Here is a 23,121-nt window from a genome sequence, read left to right as displayed (position 1 = left end):
AAAGGCCCGAACTGAGGAAGCCTCTTGGACGAGAGGCGAAACGTCTTCACGGATATATACCAAGTCCAGTTGCACTCGATTCAACTCCTTTGGATAAGGTGAGAGATGACCATAATATTTTAACAAGTAATTCAATGTGGGTTTTTTTCAATCTGCCAATGTAATGTAAGTTGTTTTGAAGGTATCTTTAATTGGGGCCTTTTGATCGACAGTATCGGTGATGGTGAGAAGTGATTCATTAGATAAAATAAACGTAGCCTATAGAAACGGATGACTGTATGAAATGGCTGCCCTATTTTGTATGTTACATAAACACACGGTTCATAAACACTTGTGGTACACAGTCTTAAGGGTATTTAGTGTCGTTTTTCGTGTTCACGTGTAAGTGCCAAGATCCGATAATTACTCTGACAAAAAGTCTGGCCCCCTCACCACTTACATTTGAATAAGTTGGCCCTCATAAGAAAGCAGTTGACTAGCCCTGCCCTAGACCTGTCACCTCAAAGACAGTGCAGGGTGTCTAAGTAGGAAGCAGGGGTTCGTCTCTCATCTAGATTCGATGAGGAGACTGGCTGTAACTTACTTGTCTGCCTGACATGAAATATCCACCCCAAACAACACACACGACAACCGACGGGCTACGTGACAAGGAACTATATTATAGCCGATGAAAAAAATAAAATCTTTCCACACACTGAATATCTTCTTTGTTCCTGTTGATCCACCACTGGCCAAAAACAGGATCACAAAGGAAAAGCCTGAGACCTCAGAAAAGTTTCAAAGTGCAACTAGCAGAATAAAAAATAAGCAAAAGACTCAAATAAAGGGGAACTAAAACAGAATGAGTGCACTCTAAAGTCCTCCCGCCCTATCCCAGGGTCGCTGGGATACGCTCCAGCATCCCCCGCGACCCTGAGCGCAGGACAATGGATGGATGGATGGATGGATGGAGGGGTGGATGGATATTTGAATGGAGGTTTTGCTCGGCTGTTCCTTGGTGGCGTTACAGAACGAAACAATACAGTTTCACATCAGATTCCCAGTCACTACAGAGTTGCTCTCAGGCATGTATGATAGGTGCGACCTAATTACATGCGTTACTGCTAATGAGGCCAGAGCGAGCCGGAGAAGTTTCCCAGGGAGTGGGGGTTTTTTTTTTTTGCCTGTTTGTGAACGCCACTTGGCACACGGCAACGCATCGGATGCTGGTGGGCCGGGTTCTCATTCCCTCCACTCTGAGATATTGCATTGACCTCTGCAGCCTGCATCCCAAGATTACCTTGACATCTGCCGGGCGGGTTTCAAAAAGCTAATTAATCCCCGCTGACCTGTTGTTTGACTGGCTGTTCCATAAGCAGCCCCAGTCTCGGGGTAAAGACCCACGATAGGTCAGACCACAAGCACTCTCCCTCATGGCGTTTTATTCTTAGAGAATGGTGTGAAGTTTATTTTGATTTCTGGCAAGGCAGAGAAACTGTGTCAAAGAGTCTGAGAAGAGGCTGCACTAACTTCAACTTCTAATCACCCTTGACCCTAAAACTATTTCGCGGATTTATTCCCGCGCGTCAAGGGTGTCAATCTGTTTTCTCCAATTTCAGCCACTGATGGGCGTTGCTCCTCACATCCCCCTGCAGTGAAAGCCTGCGATGAAGCAGTGGGCATAAGCACTCGGCTCTCGACGTGGCCTCATACAGCCGAGCCAGTATTTCAAACAGTTCGCACCACGAGGGAACATTAATATTCATGGATAGCGTTATGCAAAGAAAACAGAATATTAATTAATAAACAGCCGCCACATTTGGCAATGTCACCCCCCTCCCAAAAAAAAAAAAGTCCTGCGGGGCCGCTGACACAGCTTGTGTTTCTTCTTCCGTGACGTTTGTAATTGATACATTTATGGGCACAAAAAGAGAAAGGGAGGAAGTCCTCAGCGATATTTCCCCCAACGTCCTCAAGGGAGGGGGGGGCGACGCCCTCCCATGGGCGTGTAGTCACTGCAGGGTCCAAAAACTGGGAATACCTGAAGATATTTGCTAATTTATTGCCCTGTTTGAAGCAGGTGAGGAGAGCCCTGGGCAAAATGAGGTTTATCTGAGCAATGTTTGCGAGGTATTCTGAGGGGACCGCATAACCCTTTCCATTTGTCAGCACACACACACACACACACACACACACACACACACACACACACACACACACACACACACTGACGAGTGTGCTCAGCTGCTGTTTCCAGGGAAATCACTGGGATGCTGTCTACATACCGAAGCCATCTCTGAAGCAGGATGGTCCTCAGGCAGGCATGTCACTTTGTCTATATCAGTTTTTTTGGGGGGGGGGTTTCCCCCCGTGCACGGAGGGGATGCTGTGGTTCGAAACATTAATTAAAGCTGAATCTAGGAGTTTGGGATTTTTGTCAACTTTGTGCACCGGTGCAGACAAAAGCGGCTGTGTTTTTGCTGGAGAACAACTTGTGGCAAAGATCCTGGTAGTTTGTTCATTTGTTTCGAAGAGAAGAGCGAGAGAAGTGCCCCCCCCACCCCCCCCCACAACTCCCTCCCCCCCAACTGCGCTTGGCCCATCCTGCCAACCGAATGTCAAAGTGTGACATCATTATATCATTTTTTTAAATCAATTTACCTAATTTTACAGAAAGATGCATAAAGACGAATGAATACGTTTCCCCGACAAATAATTTCTCCAATAAATAATCAAAAATATTATTTTTAACCCGTCGTCAGTGTCGCGGTCATTAGTGGCCTTGTACTGATGTTTTTGTCCATAAAATGGCAGGCTATCCCCCATCTCCACTAGAGGGGGCTGCAGCACCTTCAGCAACCCCCCCCCCCTTGCCGCGTCCCTACCCTCGGTCGCTGCTCCACCCCCCTGTGCCGATCCGGGGAGGGGTCCTCCCATACATGTGGAGTCGCCAGCCGCTTCTTTTCACCTGACTGTGAGGAGTTTCACCAGGGGGAGGTAGCGCGTGGGAGGATCACGCTATTCCCCCCAGCCCCCGAACAGGCGCCCCGACCGACCAGAGGAGGCGATAGTGCAGCGACCAGGACAACCAGATAATGTGTCTCAAACTGTGGCCCTGCATGGTCTGTGTGCTGTAAATTGTTTTGTCAGATTTCATAGAGACTATGACCCAGACTACGACCCAGAGATAAGCATTTTAAAATCATTATGAAGCAATACCTTATCTTCTCTGATGGCCTCGTTTGATCGTGTCGGTCAAATTGAGGCATCAAAATTAAACGGAGTCTGATCAGTGCAAAACCCCCTGTGGCAACTTCACATGCATACAAATTGTGTATTCACCCTGTAAAGTCATATAAAATACATCAAAACCGTGCTCTGCCCGACGGTTTTGAGACGGGACATTTACAGAGCTTTTTTCGGCCGGTGGCCGTGCCACCAACACAAATGTAGCGTTAAAAGTGTTTGATGTATTTGTTTCCATTTGTGTACTGCTGTCAGAAGTGAATAAATCATGAAATAATTGAACAAAGTTGTACCTTGAGCATATCTACAGCCGAGTACACTGGCGTGGTTTGGGTCATATTTGGGTCATATTTCTTTTAGCTGCAATCCATTACAAAGTGTCTCATGAGATACAGCTGCCCCCAACAACCTCACACCCTCATGTGGTCTCTGCAGCTTTCTTACACATCACAGAAGAAAATGACACCCCCCACCCACACCCACACCCACACCCACACACACTACAACACAGCTCTTTGTGAGATTCCTCCTCTGGCCCTTGAACTTACTCTGCTAAAGTCACCTCTCTATTTCCCAGGGGTCTCGGCCTGCTGTTCCTCATCGGGGCCCTTCTTCGTTTCCCTCCCTCCCCTGTTCCGCTTGTTCTTCTTGTGCTTGTTCTTGAACTGCTTCTTCTTCTACTTCTTCTTCTCCTCCTCCTCCTCCTCCCTGAGTCTATGTTTGAGTATGTCTGCCTCGGATCTTCAGTCACCAAGAACATGCCCACATTTTGCTGCATGCCTCCAGCTTGTGTCCCGGCGTCTACCTCTCTCTGCCTTATGGCAAGTTGCCATTAATACCTCTTCTCCACCTGCTCACAGATCTATTTTGGCAGTGCTGGGTGACATGGAAAATATTATTACTACAAGCATCCCTTAGAAATTTACACCGTCTTTACACTATATATATATATATCACAATAGCTGCATACACATGCAAGAATACCACGTTTGAGCATCCCAGTGAGCTTCATCACATTGCGCTCTTCGGTAATGTAAACTATAATTTAAAACCAAACCTTGTTATACTCTCTCATACCACCTCAAATACTTAAGACCTCATTTTGTGAGAAATTCAAGGTACTGGATTTTCATCATCATAGATCTAGACAACAAAACTGTGTATCACGATGTTACAATATCTGATACAGTATCGCTAAAAGACGATTAACAACAACACTGAATTATTGCCCAGCCCTAATTTGGCACGGTGTCTGACTGGTATATATTAACAGGGGGACGCCGTTCTTTGCAAACCCTTCACGGGCAACACAACCCTTGTTCCTTGTAGCTCACAGTTACACACGGGCTCCTTAGGAAATGACACAGAAGCATTGTCGGCGCCACAAAGGATAGGCTTTTGTCAGAGGGCAACGCAATGCCTTCAAGGAAAGGTCAGGGATCAGACCTGTCTGTCTGATGACACTACAGCGCTAAAGGATTATGAATGTGCCGGAGGACCGTTAACAAGGCGAGTGAACCCGTCTCCCGTGCACGGGGTCATTCCCTGCTCGGTACATCATCTGTCGGTTGACACCAGCACAGCTCCGACGCCCCGCATCTCGCACGCGCGTCCTTGAACAGCAGCGGTAGACACTTCAATCGATGGAAACGGCAATTCGAGAGCCAAATAATTTCAACTGTGTTTTTCCATTCCCCATGTTAGCCCAATTTCATGTCATACTCTGGAGCAATAACTGACTGCAAAATAAAGAACGTAAATAAATAAATAAATAAATAAATAAATAAATAAAAAGTTGAGGGCTTGGCTCTACAAACAAGGAAATTAAGCTCTAATCTCCGCGGCTCTCGCTCCCCTGTGGTTTTGTCTGCTGTTGTTATCAACGTGCTGGTGACACAAACGCGTTTTACAAGAAATGGGTGTGAAGTTAATGTATCATGAAAAAGTATTTGATTCAGCCTTTTTTTCGTAATCCTTGATCTGATTTTATGGACGAACAGACTAATTTGCATGACATTAGGAAAGTGAAAGGATTTTCCTCTCATCCGTGCAAAACGTTAATAACGATGAATGTACCGTGGTGAGTTTTCTTGTGTGTTCGCTTGGCTGTCAAATAACACTGGGGGATTCATAGGACTGAAAACTACAAATTATTTGTGTTATGCGAACGCTTGACATTATCTCTGAAGACAATAATTTTCCAGTTTACTGGAAAGAATATCAATTTACAGTAAAACCTATTATGCCCCGCACTGTTGATAGACATGAAATTAGTATATATTGCTGTCACTCAATATCATAGCTATAGAAATATCAAGCAATACTCGGGGAAGACAAGAATAATATTAGCATAATGAGACTGGTATAAGGTTGTTCAAGTCAAGGTAACTCAGTTTTTATTGGGCAATTAGGATCACAGACGAGGAATATGACTTGGTATGCCGTGATGTACTGTGCTGTACTGTACTGTACACTGCACTTGCACAAAATATACTGCAGACACATGCATCTTAACACATACGCACTGCAAAATAAGAGAAGTGTATATCAAGAAACAGCCGAGCATACGGTTAGATATCAAAAACTAAATATAACGAGTATAAAAATATGAAATGTGAAAATTATGAGTAAAATATGAGTGTGGGTGCAAATCCAAGTATGATTAATATGAGAGGTGTAACAGAGCAGGGTTTTGCTATGTGCAATGAATAATAAGTCAAAGTGAGAGTCCATTTTATTGGCCAAGTATGTCTGCACACGAGAAATGTGACTTGGTACATCGCTGTCACTTACACATATATAACTAAACACTAACTGCAATACTGTTATCAAGTGATACAATAAAAAAATAAAGACATGAAAAATATATACATATGATTAAAAAAAATATGGATACGAGTGCCGATCCAAGTAATAGGGATAGAGGGTGAAAGTGAATACGGCATGGGATTGAAATGTGAACCGGGCACAAAACAGTGGCAAACAACAAGTCATAAATAATAAAGCCCATTTTCAGACTTTCACAACCCGTCATGAAGATGCACAATTAGTTGTTGGATTCTGGAGGTGGAAGAGTGCTATATGTTTTGATTCAGTTCATGCAACTCAATATGCCTTTTTGGTTTGAGGACCTCTGGCACAGTTTCACTTCCATAGGGTGCAATGCAAAGAAAGCGACCATGTATGAAACATGCAATATTTTTTCTATCATACATTATATATATATAATATATAATGTATGATAGAACCTGCACTAGAACCCGCACTATAGTGGTATTATTTGTAAATTTACGTTTTTTTTACATCCTAAATACAATCAATCAAAAGAAAAGAAAAGAAAAAAAATCTATTAGGATCCTATAGAACTAATTAAAAACATACATGAATATACATGAATAATTGCATGTGTAATCTAAATCCAAGCTCCGTGAGCGCTTAAAAGCCCAAAGTCGGTTTGTGTTTTAAGACCTCAACTGACAACATCAAAAGTATTATTCTTGCACAGATCCCTGTCACAGGATACAAGCGAGACCAAGGAAGACATTAAAACCATCGAGCGGCATAAAAGCTCTAAAACCCCCTAATTAAAGTCCTATCATGTTCGTGGAGGGGTGACATTTTGTATTTGGGCATCGATAATCGCCATACACAGATTGCCTCCCAGCAGGCTCCCTTGATGAGGGTACAGTGTCGCGACACACAGCAAGGGTAATGTCCCTGGCCTTGCTTGTACACTGCACGGTCCGATGCACAAATGGAGCACCACAGTGCACATCTTAAAAAGGCAGCGGGCATCCAAGTGTGTAATGACGCCAAAGGTACAGGGCCACTTTACAACCAACCCATACCTTTACCCACACCTGAGATTGATTGCACTCGATTGACTATTTTAAATCCAGTCCTAGTTTCTGCCTTTTCATGTGGAGCACCCTATCGGATAATCCCCTTTGCTCGATATATATCGAGTTTTTATCAGAGCAAACCTAATTAAGCACCGTTTCCACATTTATTTTTCCCCCCTCCTTCTCATTTCAGCCCCGTAGACGGAGAGGGGGGGGAAGAAAAAAAAATCTATTAATGTGTTGACATGCAGTGTGCATTTTCTGACGTCAGCGGACCACTGGCACAGGCCCCGGCACCAAAACACTTGCCCAAGACTCTGCACAGCCTCAAGCGAAAAGGGAGCAACTTCCATAGAGATGAAAAATAGAAAGCGTAAGTGCATGTACAGCAGACATGGTGATTATTACTGTAATTTGTATAGTCATCTCTTCTGAGGGGTTGGAAGAGATATAAAATGCTCTTTGATGGCTAAATTATATCTGGGAAACTTTTTTTTTCCCAAGCTTAGCTCTTGAACTTGTCAGTGTACTTAACACTCAAACCGTGTACTCCTTATGGCTCTTTAAAATACGACGACGATGATGATGATGATGATGCACATCAACGCTACGATCGTTATTGATTTAATGCTAGTGCGTCCACTTTCTCTTTTTTCCCTGAAGGGGGCATGTAAATGTAAATGAAGGGCAGGATACAAGCAGATGTTATGAATGAATACGCTTCAGTTCCATAGACTTGGATCATCCCTGAGGGCAAGTTCATTGATGAGCATCAACACATCCATTCAACACGTATACGGGAAACACAGCACATACCACATCATCAGTGAGGGCAACTGACACGACAAAGAGCAAAACCAGAGGGGGGCGGAGGGTAGAAAGAGAGATGGCCGTCGATATCTGAACCTGTCAAGAGCTTCAGGTGGCAGGAGTCAAACGCTGTTCAAGAACCTGTTGGCCTCAGGGACAAAAGGAGGCCATCGATCTTGTAATCCTGCACCCTGGGCTGTGCAGGCACCTACCATAGCTTCCAGAACAAAGGCATTCAAAGCAGAGGACAGGACTGCAGTAGAGAATTAGTCTCCTTCATGATTTGCTGCTGACAGAAAATAATAAAACTTTGCCGGTGGGTTTGGCCCAAACGAAGAAAGAGCTCTGTCAACATTTGTGCTTTGGTAGCGCAAAGTCTCCGAGCCGTCATATCGATCGGGAAGCACATTTGGCACACAGATGCTGAAGGAAATGATGCAGGGCAGCATGTACAGGTGGTGTCATACAGTAACATCACTCCTCCACCTTCTTTGCACTGTAGCGCCCCTCTCAGTCACTCAGTCAGCACACTTCGTACAGCTGAAATCCAGGATTTCCCTGATCAGTCCCTTCTTCCGGCAGCAGAACGCAAAACAAGAGGTATAGCAGCAATTAGCTGTTTGGCCACCAAAGCATTTTTATGCACATTATGAAGGGGCGGCACAGCGGCGCAGTGGTTAGCGCGGTCGCCTCACAGCAAGAAGGTCCCGGGTTCGAATCCCGGGGTTGTCCAACCTTGGGGGTCACCCCAGGTCGCCCTCTGTGTGGAGTTCGCATGTTCTCCCCGTGTCTGCGGCGAGTTTCCTGCGGGTGCTCCGGTTTTCCCCACCATCAAAAAGAAACATGCATGTTTGGGTTTATACTTCCTGTCTGTGCCCCTGACCGAGGCAATGGGGAAAGAACTGGAGTTGGTCCCCGGGTGCAGCATGAAGGCGGCAGCCCACTGCTCCTAGCTACACCAATCATGGCTAGGATGGGTTTATTTGCAGTAACTGAATTTCCCCAAAGGGATTAATAAAGTAAACACATTTAGATTTAAGTATCATATCAGAAAACCCCAACAGAAACATCAAAATGAGATAAAATGTCCTCAATATCGCCAAACAATTCTGTTGGGTCACTTAAGGCGGTTTTTGCTTTTGTGGGTAAAGAATTTATGTGCACAATGGGAGACCGCAACTCATTTGTCAAATGAAAATGAAGAGAATTTAATCATGTGATCAGCTGGTTCCCAATCTTAATTGGCCCATCTTTCCTGTGGGTGATGAAGTATGGACATATGACCAGTAAAAGTGTGTCCAGGGTTTTATTTGCTTAAACAGCTCAGATGAAAACACACCTAATTCACTTTTCTTTTTTTTCTTTTCTTTTTTTGGTGACTTCAAATTTACTTGAAAGTTGGACGGAAACAAAACTAGGGCTGCTTGAGGAATAGACAGTTTCCACTCAATCCAATGCATTACAAACTACATCAAACTATATGGGAACACTACTGTACTGTGATCTACTACTACTAGTTTCGGCTGCCCCCGTTAGAGGTCGTCACAGCGGATCATCCGTTTCCAACTCTTCCTGTCCTCTGCATCTTCCTCTGTCTCACCAGCCACCTGCATGTCCCCCCTCACCACATCCATAAACCTCCTCTTTGGTCTTCCTCTTTTCCTCTTCCCTGGCACCTCCATATTCAGCATCCTTCTCCCAATATACCCAGCATCTCTCCTCCACACATGTCCAAACCATCTCAACCTTGTCTCTCTTGCTTTGTCTCCAAACCGTCCAACCTGAGCTGTCCCTCCAATATACTTGTTCATAATCTTGTCCTTCTTCATCACTCCCAGTGAAAATCTTATCATCTTCAACTCTGCCACCTCCAGCTCCACCTCCTGTCTTTTCATCAGTGCCACCGTCTCCAAACCATACAACATAGCTGGTCTCACAACCATCTTGTAAACTTTCCCTTTATCTCTTGCTGGTACCTTTCTCCTACAAATCACTCCTGACACATTTCTCCTCCCACTCCACCCTGCCTGCACTCTCTTCTTTACCTCTCTTCCGCACTCCCTGTTACTTTTAACAGCTGACCCCAAGCATTTAAACTCATACGCCTCCGTCACCTCTTCTCCTTGCATCCTGACCATTCCACTGTCCTCCCTCTCATTCACGCATAGGTATTCTGTCTCGCTCCTCCCGACTTTCATCCCTCTTCTCTCCAGACTCTCCTCAACATGCACCCTACTCTCGCTACGGATCACAATGTCATCCGCAAACATCACAGTCCACGGACACTCCGGCCTGATCTCGTCTGTCAACCTGTCCATCACCATAGCAAACAAGAAAGTACTGCTGTGCTGCGATATCGATTATAAAACTGGTAGATTTGCTGTCCAGCAGAAGCATCGGCACGTCACCATCACGCTTTTATCTTTTTTTCATGTTTGAGTAGGAATATTTTTGCCAGTGCACCAGTATTTGTCCGATCCAGTCAAAAAAAATTCAGCAGTTAGTGCACGGAGAGCATCTCCACCCATGGTAAAGATGCCTATTAATACCATGTACCTGACTCCATGGTCCAGAAAGATAAAGTTACTATTCATCAATGGTGAAAAATCCCAGATCTCAGCTTTAACCTGTTGCTTATGAGTGCATTCATTCATTCTTCTTCTCTCTAATAGCACATCTAATATACCCTGGGCATTGGAATAATGCAAGTGCCATGGGATGAAATTTGACTTCAGCAGGTTTCTGTTAACAAAAGTCAATAGCGTATCCGGCGGCTTATTGGTTCAAATTCAATAAGGCTGCCTGCATATGGGGGACTGGAGGCATTCAATCAATTCTCAGATTACGCCCACCCCTCTCCCTTCCTAAAGTCTATAACATCACCCTCAGAATGCAACCTGATCCAAAATGTGCATCAAATAAAACCTTACAAATTCTTTTCTCCTCATTTACTTTGCCTTTTTTTATGTACACCGCTGCCGACGTTTATAAAACAAACCCTATTTCTCCCAGTTAGCTCTCATCCATTCCACGTCCTTTTCTCTCGCTCACTTTTCTTGTCCTCGTAGGTTTTGATTGACAGCTTGCTGTGCCCTCTCACCTCCCTCCAGCTGGCAGGGGATACAGCTGACCCGTCTAACACAGCCCCCCACATGGACCCGTGATTTTGTAAGGACACCCTATACGGTGGCAATGAGAGCAGATCTGTCTCCCAGATGAAATGACAAGTGGAGGGGAAATGGCACAGAAATATAGGGATGGGGGGAGGGGGGGGGCTGTTTCTCAACTCGATGTACACTGACGTTAACATGCACTCTGTTATAGTCCAGGCTTGGTGATTGGTCACGGGAATTGAACGACATTGCACCTTACTGTTGTCAAAAGAGGTGATTAATGAATTTGAGGGTTCAAATTAAAGAGTGGAAAAAGTTGGAGTGGCATCTAATGAGCAGTACAATCTGCACAGCAGGCAACACACACACACACACACACACTTGAATTTGACTAGCAAACGCTAAAACCAGCTTTAATTTGAATGTGTATAGGTCCGATCCCCGTGGTAAACCTGAATTCATTTGCACTTTCTGACTGAAAAACATACAAGAGGTAATTTCTGAAAATGACTAACCAACAAGCTGCATGCACACACAAAATGTCGCTGCTCTCCCTTCTGAGACCGAGACAGAAAAACATGTATATGTTATGAATAAACAATCTAAAAATAAAATAAAAAAGCCTACTTCTTATCTGCCAGTGAGGAACAATGAATAACTGGCCACTACTCTAACCACAGTTGTAAAATGCAACTTAATCAAAAATCACAGCATACGGCACGGATTAGTCACGGAATAACATCCGGGCAGATAAATACAGAGACACAGAATGGGGACATGGTTTGGTATAGGAAATGTACACATCTTAAGCAAGTGGTAGAATGCTTGATTTAGTCAACGTTGTACTGCAATATGTCTCACAGAATGATTAAGTGAGGGTTCGTTCCTCATAATTATGTTCTGGGGCTCATACAATCTGCACAGGGCTGGTTTACGCAAAGCCAGGCTTGCCGTCTGTGACAGGTGCTCCTTCTCTGCAGCCAATCTAGCGCATGCATTCTGCCGTTCCCCTCAGCTTGACACCTACTGGGCAACGGTTTCTAAAACCATCAGCGAGGTTCTTGGCGTGACATCATGGGCTTGCCCACTTGGTATAGCAGATGAAACATTGGGTTTAATTGCAAACCAGCCTGACATCATTGCATTCACATCCCTGTTGGCCCGTAGGAGGATTTTTGCTGGTCTGGGAATCTACCACTCCTCCATCTGCTGCTACTTGGCTGAAGGATATAATGGGTTTTTTTTTCCTTTTCTAAAACTAGAAAAGATTAAATTTACACTGAGGGGATCTGTGAAGGAGTTCTACTTGAAAAATGGAAACCTTTCTTGTCATATTTTGAGAATCTTGGGGGAATTACCCACTGGATGAAGGCATTTAATTGTATTTGAGGATTTGCTTTTTTTTCTTTCCCGGTCGCTGCTCCGCCCCCTCTGCCGATCCGGGGAGGGCTGCAGACTACCACGTGCCTCCTCCGATACGCGTGGAGTCACCAGCCGCTTCCTTTCACCTGACAGTGAGGAGTTTCACCAGTGGGACGTAGCGCGTGGGAGTATCGCGCTATTCCCCCCAGTTCCCTCTCCTCAACAGGTGCCCCGACTGACCAGAGGAGGCGCTAGTGCAGCGACCAGGACATGTACCCACATCCGGATTCCCACCCGCAGACACAGCCAATTGCGTCTGTAGGGACGCCCGACCAAGCCGGGGGTAACACAGGGACTGGAACTGGTGATCCCCGTGTTGGTAGATAACGGAATAGACCGCCATGCCACCCGGGCGCCCCGCTTGCTCTTATTTTACTCGATTATCTCGCAGGATGGATGACGCATTGCAAATGAGTGCATTGTGAAACATCTGGCACGTTGCAGACGAGTGTGGGCTTGTGCCTTGGAACGGTGTAGCGGTACGGCTGCAATAATGTGCACTTGGATTTGTGAAAGCTTGCATTGTGAACACGTCAGCTGCCAAGGCGTGATCGGGGAGGGTGGATGAGGGGAATCTTGTTGTTGGAAAAAAAAAGAAACAAAGATGCAGGGTAAGGTGACGCATTATATAACATGCATTGTGCCGTTCTTTCAATGCCGCTCCTTTAAGCCATCCCCATTTACCGGGGGCTTGGGACCGGCACTGAGAACGCACTGGCCTGTGCATCCTCAGTGGCTGGGTTGTTCCTTCAATGAAAACATATATTCCAAATAAAAATGGTAAATTGGAAATGACCCTCGCACACTGAACAAGTACTTATTTTAGTAACTCTCCTCACAGTCACACATTTGCAGATGCGGCCATCAACACGGTCTATTCACGGAAGCGATTCGTGGGAATGCTGCACCGTCACTCCACTCCCAAGTGGAATTGCTGTGAAAGTTCTCCACTGTTAGTAAGAGCTACCATAGCGGGGTGGTATTAATATGCAACAGCTTCCCCCCCCCCTCTCCCCAATTACACTGTACAGAGAACTGATTAGGAAATATACTTAAAAAGGAGGCCGTGATTCCCCATTGTTATAGCTCATGAATTTTCGATAGCGGCCCACCCGGCCCCCTGCTTTTTTTTTTTTTTTTCCCCTGCGAGGCTGCTCATGAATCATTCTTGATTCGTTCTTTATTTCGGGCCTACAGGAAACAATGTGATGAAATTAGGAATAAACATGTAGACGGGTGGGTGCGGCGGAGCCGAGCGAGGGGTTATGGTGTGTGGACGTGTGCGCCGTAATAGTGGTGCCGACAGGTGGGAAGTGGGGTGGGTCGGTGGTGGGGGGGGGGGCACGAGGAGGCACAGTTGGCCGTGCATGGATGTAAAAAAAACTTTTCCATCTCCCTTGCTTCTTTTTTTTTTTTCCAATTTTAGAGTCATCAAAGCGCAGAGGGCAACCAGCAACACAATTGCCAGCGGGCCAAATATTTGTCTTTTCTTCTTGTTGTGTTTGTGCCATCAAATGCGAATCAGGCGGGCCCAGTGAGTGACATGACAGGGGAGGAACTTAAAAGCAACAGAGGGGAGCCCTAATGCGGCTCGCACGCTCGCTGTAGATCTGTATATCGAAAACACACTTTCGTGTGCGAGAAGAAGGCAAGCAGAAATTGAATCAGCCCATTTTTAAAAGGAACAACTTTCGCTTAGATCCGTAATACTCTGAACTTGTGTTTCATGTTATGCCCGAACGCCGCCGTATATTCGGGCTTGTCAGCTAAGCCTTTCATACGCCTATTGTTTCTTATCATCCTTGTAGTGTATTCACCATGCCGTCTGACCTATCTGTGGTGGGGAGTAGTGGTAGGAAAAAAAAAAAAATAGAAAGGAAATAATTAAAAAAAAAAAAAAAAACAGAACACCCACCGTTTGACTTTCTGGGACGCATCTTGTCGGGGATTGTCTCTCCGCTGCGGTGTACGGCGAGTTCAGCCAGTTGAAATCCCTGTCAGATGTGTCACCTTATTCCAGGCCAAGCCCGCAATCCCCCTGAATTGTACGAGCACAAAGCCGTTATGAATTTGTCACCTCTCGTCATTTTATCTCGGGCTGCAGGCAGTCTCTCTCCCCCTCTCCACAAAAGCGGCGCGGGGAGACAGCAAGCCATGCTCAGCCAGGTTTTCCCTTTTCTCTCTTCCTCCCTCATTCTGAGAAACTAAGAAAGTGGTCTCAATGTTATCAGAAAATTATACAGCGTGGGACGTAAGCCCTTCATGTCCCCATATACTAAAAAGCCACTTTTCACTCGGAGTCTGCGCCGTTTGGGTAAGCCCTCTCGCTCAATTAGCCATCTTAAGCCTTTGTACAGGGTGGACAAAAGGGACAGATGAATGTTAAATGGCCTGATTACTCTGCCATAATTATGGGTCTTTTAAATGTTCGTCTCCTCTCTTCTTTTCCCTCACCAAAGGATGGGGATGGGGGTGGGGGGGGGATATTAGAAATAGAGGGAAATAGATAGACTGAGGCAGAGGGAGAGCAAATGGAGACAGAACGGTCATTTTAAGAGGGTGGAGGCTGGGGTTAGCCTCTGACTTGTGTCAGGCTGCAGCTTCTACAGCTAACGAAATAATGAACTGAGACCTCCCTAAAAGACCATCTCTGGATGCGGTTGTTTAATATGCCGTGCTAACTAACCATGTGCCGGTTTTCAACCTGGTACATTGCTAATATCCGTGCACATTCTGCAACGTCAAAGCCCATCGTTTTGGATCTGTTTAGAAATCAGGCGGAATTCGTCTACAGCAAAATGTTATCCTTTTTTTACTACTGTAAACTACTAATAAGACACGTTAGCCCCTAGCTAACGGGTCTGACCCTTTAGTCCAGTGTTTCTCAACCCAGTCCTCAAGGACCCCCTATCCTGCAAATTTCCTTTGCAACCCTGAATAGGTACCTGTTTGTAGTTATTCAACCAATCAGCAAGGAATTTTGTCAGACGTTGCACACCTTGCATAATTAAGTGCTGTGAGATGATTGGTCGAGTAAGTACAAGCAGGGCTACCTATGCAGGGTTACAATGAAAATCTGCAGGATAGGGGGTCCTTGAGGACTGGGTTGAGAAACACTGCGTTTAGTCGAGCGGTTAGTGATGTCGCCTTGTGGTGCAATACACCCCGTATCGAATCCCGCACCGGGCAAGAAAATAACCGGTTACACTACATAAAGAATACAAGTCACTTAGATGAATGAAGAAATATTTCTCCCACTAAACTTTGTGTCCAGATGAACTGGTGTGTAATGATGGCGATCGGTTTATGAAACCGGCAATGCATATGAATGCATAGGAAGCCGGCGATCGCCGATTGCATATGAAACCGGCGACCGGTTTCAGTGGATCACTTCTGCCAGCCAAGGAAGTTGGTGGGTTCACCCTCTTCTGCCTGTCGCCCCCTCTCTCCTCGTCCTCTTCTAGGAGCTCTTCTTCCGTATAGACGTGTTCCCTTATTTACATGCACCAAATGTGCGTGCGCAGATTGTGAGGCACAAAGGGGCCAGGAATCTTGTGTTTGTGTAACCGGTTATTTTCTTGCCCGGTGCGGGATTCGATACGGGGTGTACTGCACCACAAGGAGACATCACTAACCGCTCGGCTAAAGGGTCAGACCCATTAGCTAGGGCATAACGGGTCTCATTAGTAGTTTACAGTCGTCACCCTCTCCCGGAAGCGCGCCCTCGCGCTTTGTTATTCCCGCGCTCGGAAGAGACTTCTGAGGATCTGCACACTTCCGGATCCCACCGCTGCCACCAATGTAACCGAGGATTTGTAGATGTCGCCTATACGGTATGAAACTATAAAATAACAAATACGGAGGTTCCACTTTCACACGAGGACCACTTCATTTGGATTCGTCCCCCCAACAGAACTCCACAGCAACAACACTGCGTACTGCACTTCCGCTCTTTCTTCAGCCTTCAAAATAAGAGCTCGAGGCATATACTGTGGAAACAGCTTATAACAGGAACTTAAAATCACTAACAGGTTACATTTGTAAACATTAATTTCGAAGGGATCATCACGGAGAAATTGATTTAAAACGAAACGCCTCACAGTTGTTGCGCTGTCGGTTGTACAAAATCGTAAAGATGGTAAAAACTAGCATCTGCATTTTTATCGCATGCCGGAAGGGAAAACTCCCAATCGAAAAACGAAGAAGATCCGTCGGGAGGACCGGAAGACGTGGTCAGGAGAGCAAATAGCAAACGCCAAGATTTGCGGAGAACATTTCATATCCGGTATGTGTCCATTTCTTACACAAGTAAGTATTGTGATTGAACATGCGGATGTAACAGCTCTAAACGTGATGCTGTCCTAGTAGCGCAACTGCCAAACCACAGTTTGAGCTGTCGATGCCTCGCCTTCCTCGAGTCTGACAACGATTCCGTCAGCTTTCTTGTGTCATGATGTTTGATGTCATAATTTGACCTCAGCCTCGATCTCATAACCTTACAAACAATTCCAACTTTTGTTGAATACAAACAAGTCAACCGTACTGTAGCGAATTCGGGGGACAACCACAGGAACTGCCGCGGCCGGGAAGCGAACCCGCATCGCCCGCACCGCAGGAGGCATCGCTAACCGCTCGACTAAAGGGTCAGACCCTCCAGCCAGCGGCCAGCGTGTCTACTTATTTATGCACGTTACAGTACAAACAAACTACGAGGGCTTACCTTTGATTTGAAGGAGCAAAACTTGTTTTCCTACGATAACGGATGGTAAAAGCAGTCTTGGACATGTCCACCAACAAAGGGATCGTATGCTTCTAAAGACTCGTATGCCTTCGTTGGTTCTTCGGTCACTATAGTTGGGGTGTGTGTGTGTGCAGTCACACTGTTACTTCTCCTGTCTCCGTCTTCTGACTCCCTTCGCCGGAAGTTACAGGGGAACCGAATTTATTTGGGATCCAGGGCCGAAGTTCGCTGGCGCTGTCCCGTCACTGCCTGGTGCTACCTAGCTAGCTAAACTCCGGAGTACAACCCAACACGGTTCAATAGTTCACGTCGTCTGAAAATGGCGAGGACGCCGTCTTCTCTCTTCGGTAACACATTTAATCCTTCTTCACAGCTGCACAAAACGTTGATATAGGTCCAATATATCACAGTTCTTAGTAGTAATATTTCCTTTCACTTGCGCGGAGCTCCCACTACCGTTCGCGCCACACAACAACTTCCTCATTCGCCCCTCCCTAGCAACCAATCAGAGTCCGACCCCAGATCTCGCTCTTAAAGCGGTACACCCTTATTTACCAACAACACCCCTCCAGCCGACGTCCGCCGAGCTTCCTCAAGCAAAGTCTTTCTCCGGTGCTAAATGTTGACTCGTAATTCTTCCTGTTGTAAACTACTAATAAGACACGTTAGCCCCTAGCTAAGGTGTCTGACCCTTTAGCCGAACGGTTAGTGATGTCGCCTTGTGGTGCAGTACACCCCGTATCGAATCCCGCACCGGGCAAGAAAATAACCGGTTACATTGGTGGCAGCGGTGGGATCCGGAAGTGTGCAGAGCCTCAGAAGTCTCTTCGGAGCGCGGGAATAACAAAGCGCGAGGGCGCGCTTCCTGGGAGGGTGACGACTGTAAACTACTAATAAGACACGTTAGCCCCTAGCTAACGGTTAGCCCCTAGCTAACGGTTAGCCCCTAGCTAACGGTTAGCCCCTAGCTAACGGTTTGCCTGTAGCTAACGGTTAGCCTCTAGCTAACAGGTCTGACCCTTTAGCCGAGCGGTTAGTGATGTCGCCTTGTGGTGCAGTACACCGCGTATCGGATCCCGCACCGGGCAGGAAAATAACCGGTTACACTGTCTTCCACGCTTAGACCTGCGGCATATTCTCAGATTTCTAACTTTTCTCCGTTTAATTTTAAGTCTTATACGCGTTCGTCGGAGACGTTCATAGGTACGCACGTTGTTTCTCCGCCACGTTTTTTTTTGCCACGCGTTCTGCGCGCGCATCTTGTTTACGACGCAGCTTTTACGTCACGCGATAAGGGTCCGTACTCCGTCTCACGTAAATACGGGCGGCCGTCGAACTCAGACGTCTCGTCCACACTGTCGAAATCAGCTAGTAAATACTCGGCCCTGGCTTTGGAAACGCATTAGAGTGTCAGAGTATGCTGCCTCAAATGAACGGAGGCTCTGATAAGACGCGGCATGACTTCTTCTTTGGTAAACAAACCACACCCCCGCGCGCAAACCGTACCAGCAGTGAAACGGATCTTACGACAGAGACCGGAAGTAGCGAAACGTAAAGAAAAAGGGCTATCTCTGTAGGGATCATTTCCATAATGTTTTCAGACGTTTATGATGATAATCGGTGCCTCTCGGTGGCAAAAACGCCCACTTTTAGTGGCCGTTCGATGCGCTACATGCACTAGGCTAGGTGACGTAGTTCCGCTTAGAAATAGTACTGCTCGTACGTTTCCACTCCCGCTGTTTCCGACGCGCTGGCGCTAGCATGACGGTTTGCTCATCATCCTGAGTCTACCTGGAAAAAGTTCCAAGACCGAACATTTTCAGAAACAACAAAATAAATACTCTGAGCATTGCCGCGTCACACTTTGTTCGGCTAGCTCCATGTTTAAGGGCATACTAAGTTTCCACGGCTTTCCAGTCCATCCTGACCTGAGAAGACAGTGGCTGGTAAACATACGCCGGGATCATTTCCCCATCACCTCTCACACTAAGGTCTGTAGCAGACACTTCTCCACTGATCAGCTCATACAGCCAACAACCCTTGATGGTCGAAGAAGGCTTGTTAAAGGTGCCGTACCGATGCTCTTGGAATGGAGCGGCTATACTGCTGAGACGCCACGGATGGCGCAGTGTGTGGGAGAGAGCAAAACGGCCCGTTGATCCAGACCCTCCTGAGGAGCAACACTGTAGCACAAGGGATCACCACTACTGCTCTGTCCCTGAACCGTCTGCACTGGACATGTCCTTGTCATCTGTAGAGGAAAGACAAAGAAACTGAAGACCCGAGAAAGGAATGGCAGGAGGTGCGTGTCCAGCGAGAGTTTGGGTTGCAGCGGGTTGCAGGCGCCGACGCCGACATCCGATTCTATACCAGGTAACTTGAGGTCCAACTTGTATATAACTGTTAGTCTAACGTTAGCTAACTGTTTGACATCAACCATTAACATTGGACATAAATTACATTATAAAAATCCTGTCGTCAGTGTAGCCTAATGTTTGTTTACTTTTGTCATTGGGAACCCTGTGCTCCTCCATCCACGAGTTATACTGCGTGACCGCTGACAATGTTTCTGTATATTTAACGATGATGCGTTGGTGGTTAAAATAGTCTATACATACAAACACCCTATCCAAATGTTGATTTGGGTGACATACGAGGTGACAGGATACGTGTTACAATTAACATGATTTCGGTGACTGTACATGATTTTATTGAGTGTTAATTAATGGCCTGATATATGTCTTTTGTGAATAGATTTGCAAGCTATGACCACCTGATGGCGTTTTGGTTTTTGATTGAGCCTTCCATTTATAAATGGTCCGGGTCTCAAGAGCCAAATCCGCTGCCAAGATGAACGAAGTGGTCACATAGGCAGTGGTTACTCACTCATTAATAGTCGTTTTCTTACCTTCATAATTGTGAATGTAGGATGCAGCATACAACCTAAAGCCCTTGTCCAGTTTACTGGTTGGTGTTGGTGTTGATTGCTGGCAAATTCTGTGGACATCTGTTACTTTGAGCTTTGGGAGCTCCTGCAAAGAACGGGTGTAAAACAGCGCCATCGACAGACCGGAAACACATAAGCAGTATTACGTAGACTGCGGAAATGATTGTGCAAAGAGCACATACTGGACAAATTCCAAAAACGCTTGTCCCTATTAGTCATTTAGACCCCAAATGATGGGGAAAATGGGCCCAGGTCTAAAAATACCGGAATTATCCTTTAAAGTGGCAGTATCGAAAATGTCCACTATCGATTAGATTACTATATTTTGCTAGTTAGCAATCTTTGATTATTCTAGTTGGTTCACCAAAGAGGAAGTACCGTCTTATCCTCTCTGGAGGGTAAATCCCTGCTTGGTAGCAAAATAAATATCTGTCGCTATCTTGTGTGAATATACTGTCTTTATTCTCACAGGTTGTTCCACCAGAGAGGAAGCTCCACCTTATCTTCTCTGGTGGACCAACCACTGCAGTCTGAAGTAAAACGCATCAGTTCTTATTGTGGTTCCTATGCACAGCCTAAAATTGTTTTAGTGGAAATTGTCATACTGACATCACTCACTAAGATGTCAATGCTTTCAGAAGTAAAGGCCTTCATGAACTAAGAGTGGGCTAAATCCTTCTTCATAAACACTGTGAAGTACACGTTAAAGTGGTCAATTTCTTTTTTCTTTCAATTTCATTTTTCAGAATTCACACTTGACAGCTGAGGCTTGGGATGGGTATGTCACTTGTGACGGTCTTGCTTTCGGCATCGTATCAGCGAAAGGTAATGTGTGCAGAGGGGACCATCTGGCCTGTCTGAATGGAAGCTGTCAGCCTCCATTCAGGCTAACTGACCTTGGCAGGGACCGAGCCTGGAGGTGCCGAGATGGCACTAATCATATAGCACTCCAACACGGGAGGTTGGAAACATGATTCAAGCTGGGAGAACTTCTCCTGACTCCTGTTGGCGATGTTTAGTAGCTGTTGCAACTTTTCATCTAAATCCAAAATTTATTTATTTATTTTTGCTGAAATCTGCAGCTTTTACCCAATAATAAACTACCATTTTAGCCACCTGGACCATGGAGTCAGGTAATGTAATATGGCATTTTTACCATGGTTGGAGACACTCTTCAGTCTCTGTATATCACTGCTGAATTATTTTGCTAAGGTCTCACGGACAGGAAAGCAGATTGTTGGACAGACAATATTACTTAACAGCAGCCTTCTCATATAGTTTGGTGTAGTTTGTAATACATTAGACTGTCTGTGTTTGCTTTGGTCCCAGGATGCCATTTTTTTCAGTTTTCAGTTTACTGCTGAGCTGATGATAAACGTGCGACAATGTCTCTACACCTTGTTTATAGCCCAAGAAAATCATTTGTAGCAGGCCTATTTCTCTCTGCCCCCAGCATCCAGCTATATGGGAGCATTGTTCTACTGTAATATTAAATACCTGCCCAACAGAATCGCCACAATGTTATCACATTTCAAATGGATAAAATAACATCAATTGAGAGGAACTGTTGATTTCCACTTTAAACTCCGACATCATATTCGACCCCAGCATGAGTAGACTAGTCCACTTTCAGCATTTCTAAATTCAAGCAGCCTTCTGTCCTTTTGAAAAATATTCATAATAAGACAACATAACACCTCAATGTCCAGAGGACTCCAAAGGAAATATTTGTTTTCCAAGCAGAGTCAAGACCAGGGTGACCATGAAACTGCTATTTTACAGACTTCAAAGACTATACGAGGACGATCGGTTCTACAAGAATAAACTCCAAGGCTTTTATTCGGCCTTCCTTTGCGGTGCTCTATTTTGAGTTGAGCAAACAGACCACGACTTTGACCTATTGTGTGGATTTGAAATTCCAACCACCTCAGAGAGCCTCTTGTTTGTAAAGTAATCCGTTTATGAATTCCCTAATGCAAGGTGTGGAGTCTAGGTGGCATTTTTCTCACATTTGTCTTTGGAGAACCTCCCCGTCTAAAGAGTATTGAACATCTGAGCCGTGACAAATCATTTCTCAGCGCAAACAAATTCACTGTTTTCTTTTTTTTTTTTCCTTCTTCTTTTTTTCCCTGGACCCAGTCGACTTGAGTGATCCTCATGACTCCCAGAAGGAAACACTCAAGCTGCAATGGCACACTGTGTTTCATGAACTGTGTCATGATGACAGATGGCATTTTCACACCCACCTCCAACCATGACCTCTGGCAAGTGTGGAGTACCAACTAATTGCTAATATACTGTCATGTAGCTGAAATAAGCCACATACCTTCCTCTACATGCTGCAAATAGGATTATTGAATGATAGGAAGTCACCACAGTTGCACAATAATCAGGTTTTTGCATGTACGCGGGCGTGTATGCAGGCATCGAGCATGTTTTCCAGGTAAGAATGACTCATTCATGAAAGCCAGCAATTGGAGATGAGGTTACTCAAAAATGATCATCTAATTTCAAAGGTTTTGATGAAAATAGGCAAGGTGTCGTGTCAGCACATTCTATTGTGTGCTGTAACTTTGAACGCTGAGCTGGAGCACACTATATATTAACCATGGCATGCCCAAAAAAAACCCCTACAATGAGTGTGATTACATGCAAACCAATATCCCAATTACTGGGAGTTATCAGTTTAAGGCACCATTTCGATTGAAGCCGATACAAGTTTAAGCATGATTTGTCTCGGCTCACAACAGTCTGTAAAGCAAGAATGCCAGGTCATTTACTCTGATTATCTTGTATCTTTTTTTGAGTATTTACATGTTATTGTCGCATTCCCATTTGCCGAGAGTTAAGTATTAGTCATTTTCATGTTTGCATTGTGCCGTACAACATCTAGCTCACTGCACCCGATGACCTTTCATGTGGCGTTTTAAAAAGCTGAACAAAAGGTAGGTCTCATTTCTTACTAATGCTTATTGATGATTTTGACCTTACCTTGATAAAGACAATCAAATGATAGTGTTT

Source organism: Lampris incognitus, chromosome 3 (assembly GCF_029633865.1).
Source record: "Lampris incognitus isolate fLamInc1 chromosome 3, fLamInc1.hap2, whole genome shotgun sequence".
NCBI classification, from domain to species: Eukaryota; Metazoa; Chordata; class Actinopteri; order Lampriformes; family Lampridae; genus Lampris; species Lampris incognitus.
This window is presented reverse-complemented; position numbering follows the sequence as displayed.